Source organism: Leopardus geoffroyi, chromosome C1, assembly GCF_018350155.1.
Source record: "Leopardus geoffroyi isolate Oge1 chromosome C1, O.geoffroyi_Oge1_pat1.0, whole genome shotgun sequence".
Classification (NCBI taxonomy): Eukaryota; Metazoa; Chordata; class Mammalia; order Carnivora; family Felidae; genus Leopardus; species Leopardus geoffroyi.
In genome coordinates, this window is record NC_059328.1 from 101,941,226 (window position 1) to 101,950,000 (window position 8,775).

The 8,775-nt window shown below is 44.3% G+C and overlaps 1 protein-coding gene across 2 annotated transcripts in view; it reads right to left on the reverse strand.

Moving 5' to 3' along the window:
* Positions 1 to 8,582: 8,582 nt before the first annotated feature.
* The window catches only part of WARS2 (tryptophanyl tRNA synthetase 2, mitochondrial), a 97,766-nt gene continuing 97,573 nt past the window's right edge, over positions 8,583 to 8,775 (reverse strand). The window contains exon 6 of one of the 2 annotated variants that reach the window (XM_045478831.1): positions 8,583 to 8,775. This exon is cut by the window's right edge and continues 587 nt beyond it. The gene's annotated coding sequence lies outside the window, so the exon portion shown is untranslated. The other variant, XM_045478830.1, reaches the window with a different exon arrangement.

Here is an 8,775-nt window from a genome sequence, read left to right on the forward strand (position 1 = left end):
TTTTCCCCACTTAAAAAATAACAAAATCCTCCCTGATTCCATATCGCCCTCCTCCTGTTCCATTTCTCCGCTTCCCTTTACAGCATTACTTCTGTGAGTGCTGTCCAGGTCACTCCCTCCCATCTCCCTCTTCCCATTTCCCCTTAAAATATTCAACTTTTGACCCCTCCCTCCCCCCACACTGGTCTGATCAAGGTCACCAGTCCCCCCCACCCCAATGCCAAATCCAGTGGTCCTTTCCAGCCCTCATTTGACTCGACGTAGATCAGTCCGTTTTTTGGAGAACAGCCTTTCTGCTTGTCTTCCACTCTCATGGCAACACTCTCGTCTGGTTTTTCTTCTGTCATGTTGGCTTTTCTTTCTCGGTCTCCTTGGTTCATATTTTCTCATTTCCCTCCACATCGAAACAGGATCTGTCCTTGGACCTCCTCTTTTCTCTGTCCCCACTCACACATGCAGAAATTCCTTCGATACTCCTGGCTTGAAATGCTGTCCCCATCTTGATGACTCCCAAATTAATATCTCTAGCCCGGCCCTCTGCCTGACCTCTAATTTTAAATATCCAACTGCCTGCTAAATATGTCCACATGTCAAAACCAAACTCCTGATCTTTCCAAATTTGCTTTTCCTGCAGCCTTTCCCCTTTCAGTAAACAGCTACGCCATGCTGCTAACTTCTCAGGTCAAAAGCATGAAGGCATCCTTGACTTCCTTTTTCTTCTCAAATATCACAACCAATCTGTCGGCAAACCCCGTTAGCCCTGCTTTCACACATGTATCCCAAATTGGATGGCGTCCTACCACCTCCATCACTATTCTCCTATTCCAAGTCTCCCCTCTGATATGGATGATTAAAATGCCCCCCTAACTCATCCGTCTCATCCTTGTCCGTCTCTGACCCCTGTAGTCTATTTCCCAACACAATAGCCAGCGTGAAACTTTTATAACTTAAGCCTACGATGGCTTTCCAATTCCAGTGCCCTAAAGGAAAAGCCCAAATCTTACAATGGCCCGTAAGGCCCTGGCTGAACTCCAGTTCCATCCTCAACTACCGCTGTCCTTCTCATTCACCCGACTCTACCCGCAATGTTCTTCCTACTCTAAACACGTCGAGCACGCTCCTGCTTTTGTGTTTGACATTCTCTGTCCTGGTGGGTCTTACCCCAGAGGTGACATCACTGCCTTCCTCCTCTCAGTCGGTTTTCTGCTTAAAAATCAACCTCAGTGAAACCATCCTTGATAACCCTATTTAAAACAAGTACACTGGGGACGCCTGGGTGGCTCAGTCGGTTAAGTGTCCGACTTCAGCTCAGGTCATGATCTTGCGGTCCATGAGTTCGAGCCCCACGTCGGGCTCTGTGCTGACAGCTCAGAGCCTGGAGCCTGCTTCGGATTCTGTGTGTCCCTCTCTCTGCCCCTTCCCCGCTCATGCTCGGTGTCTCTCGCTCCCATAAAAAAAAAATAAAGTAAAACAAGCACACTGTATGAGTTTAGTAGGGCTGCCATAACAAGATACCACCAACTGTTGAACAACAGAAAACGTGCAAAGGCTGCAAGTTCTAGATCGAGGTGTCAGCCTGTTTGGTTTCTTCTGAGGCCTCTCTCCTTGGCCTGCAGGTGGCCACCTTCTCTCTGTGTCCTCACACGGTCCTTTCTCTGTGCAAGAGCACCTCTGATGTCCTTCTGTGTGTCCTAATCTCTTCTTATAAAGACGCCAGCCAGATTGTACTCTAGCAGCCTCATTTTAAACTTAATTACCCTTTTAAAGGCCCTATCTCCCAGTAAGTCACATTCCCAGGTGCTGGAGGTTAGGGCTTCAACATAGGAATTTTAGGGAGTGGCAGGGGGAGCCACATGTCAGTCCATAACACACTCCACCCCCATTTTCTGTATATTTCCACATCATTCATCACCTTATGACTTAATTCGCTTTCCTTGTTGGTTTGTTGTCTGTCTCTCCCCATGACAACGTCAATTCGAAGACATTGATTTCTATTTGTTCACCACTGTATCCCTGGTGCCTAGAGCAGCGCCTGGCACATAATAAGTGCTGAATAAACATTTGTTAAGTTATTTAATGAATTTACATAGTTCTCTGTCTTGTGAAGCCATATGACTTTGCAGTGCCCTCAGAGGCACTTACAAACAAGGACACATACGATAAATGAATAGAAATTTATGGTGCAAATGTCCAGTGCGATAAGGTTAGTCAGTGCCAAAGTACACAGGGAAAACTTCACTGTACAATGGGGATAAGATTTCTTATGCTTTATACAAGCTTATGAAGATGAAATATTGTTATAGTTTGCCAAATATATCTCCACATGTTAAATTAGTAAAAGATTCAAAAGCTACAAGAAGAAAGACAGTGACTTCTGGAGGCCACATGAGCTCTCTTCTGGAAGGTTCCTGAGGATTGACAGGAGTGAACCTGCCTGCAACACCCAGGAGTCTGTTTGGCCTGGTCAGCCAACAGAAGCAGATCACAACGATGTAATTCTTGTAACGTGAATCCTCGCGAGGGTGCAATGGTGGGGCTGCTGGAGCCTCACAGAGGGGTCCCTTTCTGGTCTGCCCACACAGTTCAGTTTGCTCTCAATAAAAATGCAATTAAGAGCTCGCTCACCTACAGACTGTTGAATGCTTTTGCCTCCATGTTATTTGGAACAGAACGTCTGACTGACAGTATTTTGGGGGAAGAAGAAGAAATATCCTTAAGGGGAAAAGGAGGGAAAGAAGGAAGTAGAGTGATTGTCTCTTACCAAACTGGATGGTAGTTTAAAGACACTGGAAGATTTTGAAAACGTGTAAGCCAGGGCTAGAATAACTTCTGTTTGTTCCTAACAGTTGGTGGGGAAATCAAACCCTTTCTTCTAAAGACTCACAGAGCTTCCGGCAATGCTAACTGCTGCCTCTTCCTTATCTCAAAGAGTCTAGCATGACTAAGTTTGGCAGTTTGGGGACGTACAACACTTATTTTACATGTTAGCACTATCTAAAGTGTGTAGCTCCTATGCCAAAGACATAAGATCAGTTTGCTGTGTCTAGTAATAATAATATTTCATGTCGTTTTTGGATTATCTACAGATTTCGATGATCTGGATTGTCTCTTCTCTTGTTAATACGAGTAATGGCAAACTGACCTTACTCTGGAATGATAACAAATTCTTTTATGAATTGCATCCATTGTCTCCTTTATTTCCTCTACCTTTATCACCCGTTAAATCTGAAGTGTGTACAGGTTTTATACAAACACACTAAACACAGGAGTCTTTATTCCTGGGTATTCTCCTTTCCAGCCCATCACCAATGCCACCTGGGCCTAGTCCGGTCTAGCCTAGAATTCTGAACACTGAAGATTATGATGAAAAGTAGAGCAAAGATGGTACTTTCCTTTTAGGATACCGACGTCAGAGACTTTGAGAATAATTTGAACCTTCCTAACTTGTGCTCAATGCCATTTTCGGACTTTCTCACCCATGAATTTAACCCATGCTTGCCTGTTTTTATTTCTAGGCCATATAATCCTTCAGAGGGAACCAAGTACTGTAATTTCACTACCCACAGTGTAAAAGAACTCCCTCCTCTTGTCTTTCTTGGCTTCAGGAGAGCCTCACCAATTCTAATATTGATGATCAAATCTCTGTTTACCCTATGATAAATGTAACTGCAGTTATCTCCCCCTTTAGGATTTGCATACACTCATATGACCTAAATTTTTAGGCTGTTTATAAACAATTGCATATGTAAACAAAAACAACCTAAGCTAAATATTTTGAGTTAATCTGATGAAAAGGAGGAGGAGACAGGAAAATAAGCCAACAGTCAAGGCGATAATGTTTTTTCTGACTGATTATCCATTTGCACCTTCTACTCTCTAATGTAAATTCCTTGACAGAGGCCGGTTTTTATCCCTTTTTTATCCCCCAGCACAGTGGCTCTTAAACATGAACATGTATCCAGAGCGCCTGAAGGGCTTGTTAAAACTGATTGCTGAGGGGCGCCTGGGTGGCTCATTTGGTTAAACCTCCGACTCTTGATCTCAGCTCAGGTCATGATCTCACTCTTCCTGAGTTTGAGGCCCACATGCTTGGGATTCTGTCTCCCTCTTTCTCTGTCCCTCTCCCACATGAGCACGTGCTCTCTCTCTCTCAAAATAAACTTAAAAAAAAAAAAAAACCCACTGCTGAGCTCCACCCCCAGAGCTTCTCATTCAGGAAGGCTGAGGTAGAGGTTTGTGGATTAGCATATGTAACAATTCCCAGGTGAGGATGATGCCGCTGGTCTGGGAACCCTACTTTGAAAAACACTGTCTCGCCACATGGTAAGGCTCCCACAAAATGTTGGTTGAATTGAAGTAACCCAACTGGAAGGAAGACATTAGACAAAGAGTCTAGTGAGATGAGTGTAATTAGTTGGGATAATAGCTAAGGTACAAAGAGATCTCAAGATAAAGTGGCTTAAATATGATGAATGTTTATTTCTCACGTAACAGTCCAGCGATAGGTGGTGCAATCCAGGGCAGAAAGGCAGCACTGCTTATTGAGTCCAGGGACCCAGGCTCAGGGGTTCATTCCCCCTATCTTTCTCTTGTGTCTTCCAGCCATTGGTCCAACAGGCTCTTCCAGAAGTGGGGGGTGGTGGTAAGGGGAAGCAACTTCCTTTAAAAAATCTGTGTCTTAGAAATTGCACATATCACTTTTGCTCGTATCCCATTGGCTAGAACAAACGCACAGATCCATACCTCGCTGAAGGGTAGGCTGGGAAATGTAGTTCCTACTTGGCAGTATGTTCTCTCCTAAAACTAAGGGAGAGGATTCCATTACTAAAAAGGAAGGAGAGACTAGATACGCGGGCATAGTGAGGAGTTGCCACACAACAATTTTATGGCAAATCCACACGTAAAATGATGAAAATCTGAACCATAAGTACAGTAAGCACTCTTTGTGTATCTGGACCTATTGTTTTCTGGGGGTGGGGAAGCATAAGCTGAATAGAGAGGTTGTTACTTTGGAACTTAGATGGATCAAAAGGCAAAAACTCTTCTGTCTACCTTGACATAGTAAAGTGCCAGCATGTCAAAGGGGCATCAGGATGTGCTTTCCTCAAAAGAAGAATACAAAGCTGTAGAAGGTGTGAGGATGGCTTGGAAGTAGTAATAGTGGCTGATCCAGGGAGGACAATGCAGGAATCAGCAACTTCAGAAATACCGCAATTTGTTAATTCCCAGGAGGGGAATCCATCATAAAACCCAATTTTGTGGCTTTGCATTCCCACAAGGACTCACCTCTCCTTTTAGTATAAGAACTTTCTTCTAGAATATGGCTGAAGAATAACACCCATCTTGCTCACTGGCTGTCTGGTTCTTAGTGGGAACACCTCTCCCCAGGTCTGGTCCTGTGGTCATGTCTGGACTACCCACATAATACTTGTGTGTGTGTGTATGTGTGTGTGTGTGTGTGTGTGTGTGTGTGTTTTAATTATTATAGGATTTCCTCTTTTTTTTTTGGTGGTGGTGGTGGGGAGGCTGCTGCAAGCTAAGGGAACTCTCTAGATAATCTATTTGAACTGACAGTTGCTCTTGATAGGCTTCTCTGTGGACAGGCTAGTGGGGGGTGATCTGGTGGTAAATGCCAGGCACACATATTTCTTCACCCTGAATTCACAGATAAAAGGAGAGTCACAGCTGTCTTCCCAGGAAGCCCATGTCTAAAAATTTTATTTGAAAACGGGGTTAAGGTGGATATGATAAGACAGTGACTATGTAAAATCAGATCAAGTTATTTAAAATTTTTTTTTATTTTTATTTTTTTTAACGTTTTTATTTATTTTTGAGACAGAGAGAGATAGGGCATGAACAGAGGAGGGGCAGAGAGAGAGGGAGACACAGAATCTGAAACAGGCTCCAGGCTCTGAGCTGTCAGCACAGAGCCCGACGCGGGGCTCGAACTCATGGATCGTGAGATCATGACCCGAGCCGAAGTTGGACGCTTAACTGACCAAGCCACCCAGGCACCCCAGATCAAGTTATTCTAAATAGAGTCATTTAAAGCCACACCATGGGCTTTTCAGAAACACTTTCAGAAAATGATGACCGTCAGCCTGGTTTACCATGTGTGTATGTGGGTAGGGATGGGGTGGGGGGGTAATTAAAAAAAAAAAGAGTCTGCATCCTACAGAACCAACATGGTTATATCAAATACTAAATATTCTGTTTATTTCAGAGCCACTGAATGAGCCATTTTTCAAATAATTAAATGTCATAGTTAATGGCGTGTGTCCAGGAGAGGTACAAGACCCAGAAGCCTTTGGTTCTACCTCTCACTGGCTTTCCATGTTCATCTCTGAGAGACATCTCTTGAGACTGTGTGTCATTTCTAATTCTTGGTGCTTTGATGGTACCTGTGAAACAGGTGCTTGACAAAATGCTTGTTCATTGGATAGATGAGGTTGGTCCACAATGAACTACTGGTGTTTTGGTAAAAAATAACAATCCAATGTTGACATTCTTGTATAGTTTAACCTCGTATTTCCATTCTCATTTTGCCACTTACTGTATGGATTTGCTTTTCCCTAAATGCTTTCATGTTTCCGTGTCCTAGTTTCTGAGTGGAAAGCCCTTTCTCCTATCATCTATCTATTTTATTCCTTCCCCAAACATCTTGGTCAATCTTTCATTCCTATGCTCACTATTTTCCAGCTAGCATCTCTGTGGGTCCTCCTCTAACCTACTGGCATATTGTATTTCCCCTGTGCCTTTCACAAAGGAGGCCCTACGTAAACGTTTGTCACAATGCTGAATTACATATCTGAGGATAAGTCACCGAAGCTCTAAACCAGTTTCCTTCCTGGACAAAGAAGGCAACCCCTGCCTCGCCAGTAGAGCAGAATTATTGGAAGTTGACAGATGAGAACTTTAAATGATTAACAGTAGAGCCTCCAGGTTGTTCTGCCTATGGGGGTACTTGGAAAAGTGACATGGTAGTGATAGGCAATCTGTTTTCAGCTCAACTTCCAGGAAGAATGGACTCTTGCCAGCCGAAGACATTCCAAAAGACCCCTCTGGTTGACAGAGTGAAAAGAGCATGTTGATCACACAGGGAGAACACAGAGGCAATGAGAACAGAGTTGTCATGTGAAAGAGACCAAGAGCCGCCACGTGGCACAGTCACCGCCATTAAGCTAGGAACACGGGCACACAGCACGTGACGGTGAGAACTGGAGGAAAATAAAGCTGCAGGAAAAAGCAAACTAGACCCTGCTGGGTGCACACACGAAGAACTTTTGGGGAAGAATTGTAGGAGCACTGAAGCAAGAAGCATAGGAAGGAAGGAGGCAAGGAGGGAGAAATGAGGGCTAAGGTCAAGGGACACACAGGAGAGGATCACAAGTGCTTGAGAGAAGACTCTAGACTAGTCAGGGAGGGGTGGACCCCTCCCTTGGGCATACTAGTTAAGGGGTATCAGCGAGCTCCTAACTAGGAGATACTAGAGACTAATACGTGTGGGACTTTATGCAAGTTGCTGACTCTGTTTACTTACTTGAAAAAGCAGCACTAATAATTCCTATCATATAGCCTGATAGAAATATTAAATGAGATATTGCGTCTAAACACACAAAGTGCCCAGCATAGAGCAAGTGCATGTAATACATGTTAGCTCTTATTACTGAAGTATTGTTTGGGGAACTCAGTGGTCTGTCATTCTTAACTCATCCTTTTTTTTTTTTTTTTTTTTAATTTTTTTTTTCAACGTTTATTTATTTTTGGGACAGAGAGAGACAGAGCATGAACGGGGGAGGGGCAGAGAGAGAGGGAGACACAGAATCGGAAACAGGCTCCAGGCTCTGAGCCATCAGCCCAGAGCCCGACGCGGGGCTCGAACTCACGGACTGCGAGATCGTGACCTGGCTGAAGTCGGATGCTTAACCGACTGCGCCACCCAGGCGCCCCTCATCCTTTTAACATCTTCATGAATTCTCTAGTTGAAGAACTCTCCGGGGAGAGTCCTGACCTATATGTGTTTGACCTGCTACAAGCAAATTCAGTAAGCTGAATGCTTCACACAGCCTTGTCCAGTAGATATTCTGGTGATGATGGAATATTCTCTATCTGCACTGTCCAGTCCACTAGCCGATAGCCACTGAGGCTGGTGAGCACCTACAGAGCACTCTCATGCCTCAGTTTCATCCTTGGTAATATGAAATTGACAATAGTATCACTGTATTGGGATAGAGAATTAAATGAGAGAATACGTATCAAGCAGTGGTTCTCCAAGTTTATTATTCATCAGGATCACCTGGAAGGTTGTTAAAACACAGATTGCTGGGTTCATTCCCCACATTTCTGACTCAGTAGGTCTGGGTAGAGCTAGAGAATCTGTATTCTTTTTTTTAATTTTAATTTCTAATATTTATTCATTTTTGAGAGGAAGAGACATATAGCCTGAGTAGGGGAGGGGCAGAGGGAGAGGGAGACACAGAATCCGAAGCAGGCTCCAGGCTCCGAGCTGTCAGCACAGAGCCCGATGCGGGGCTCAAACCCACGAACTGTGAGATCATGACCTGAGCTGAAGTCAAGACGCCAAACCAACTGAGCCACCCAGGCGCCCGCAGAGAATCTGCATTCTTGACAAGTTCCCAGGTGGTGCCCAGGCTGCGGGTCAGGGAACCACACCTGGGAAAGCACTGTGGTAAGACACTTGGCACCGTGCCTGATACATGTGAGAACTCGGGAGTGTTATTTAGTGTTTTAGGATCAGCATCAAGGTTTCTGAAA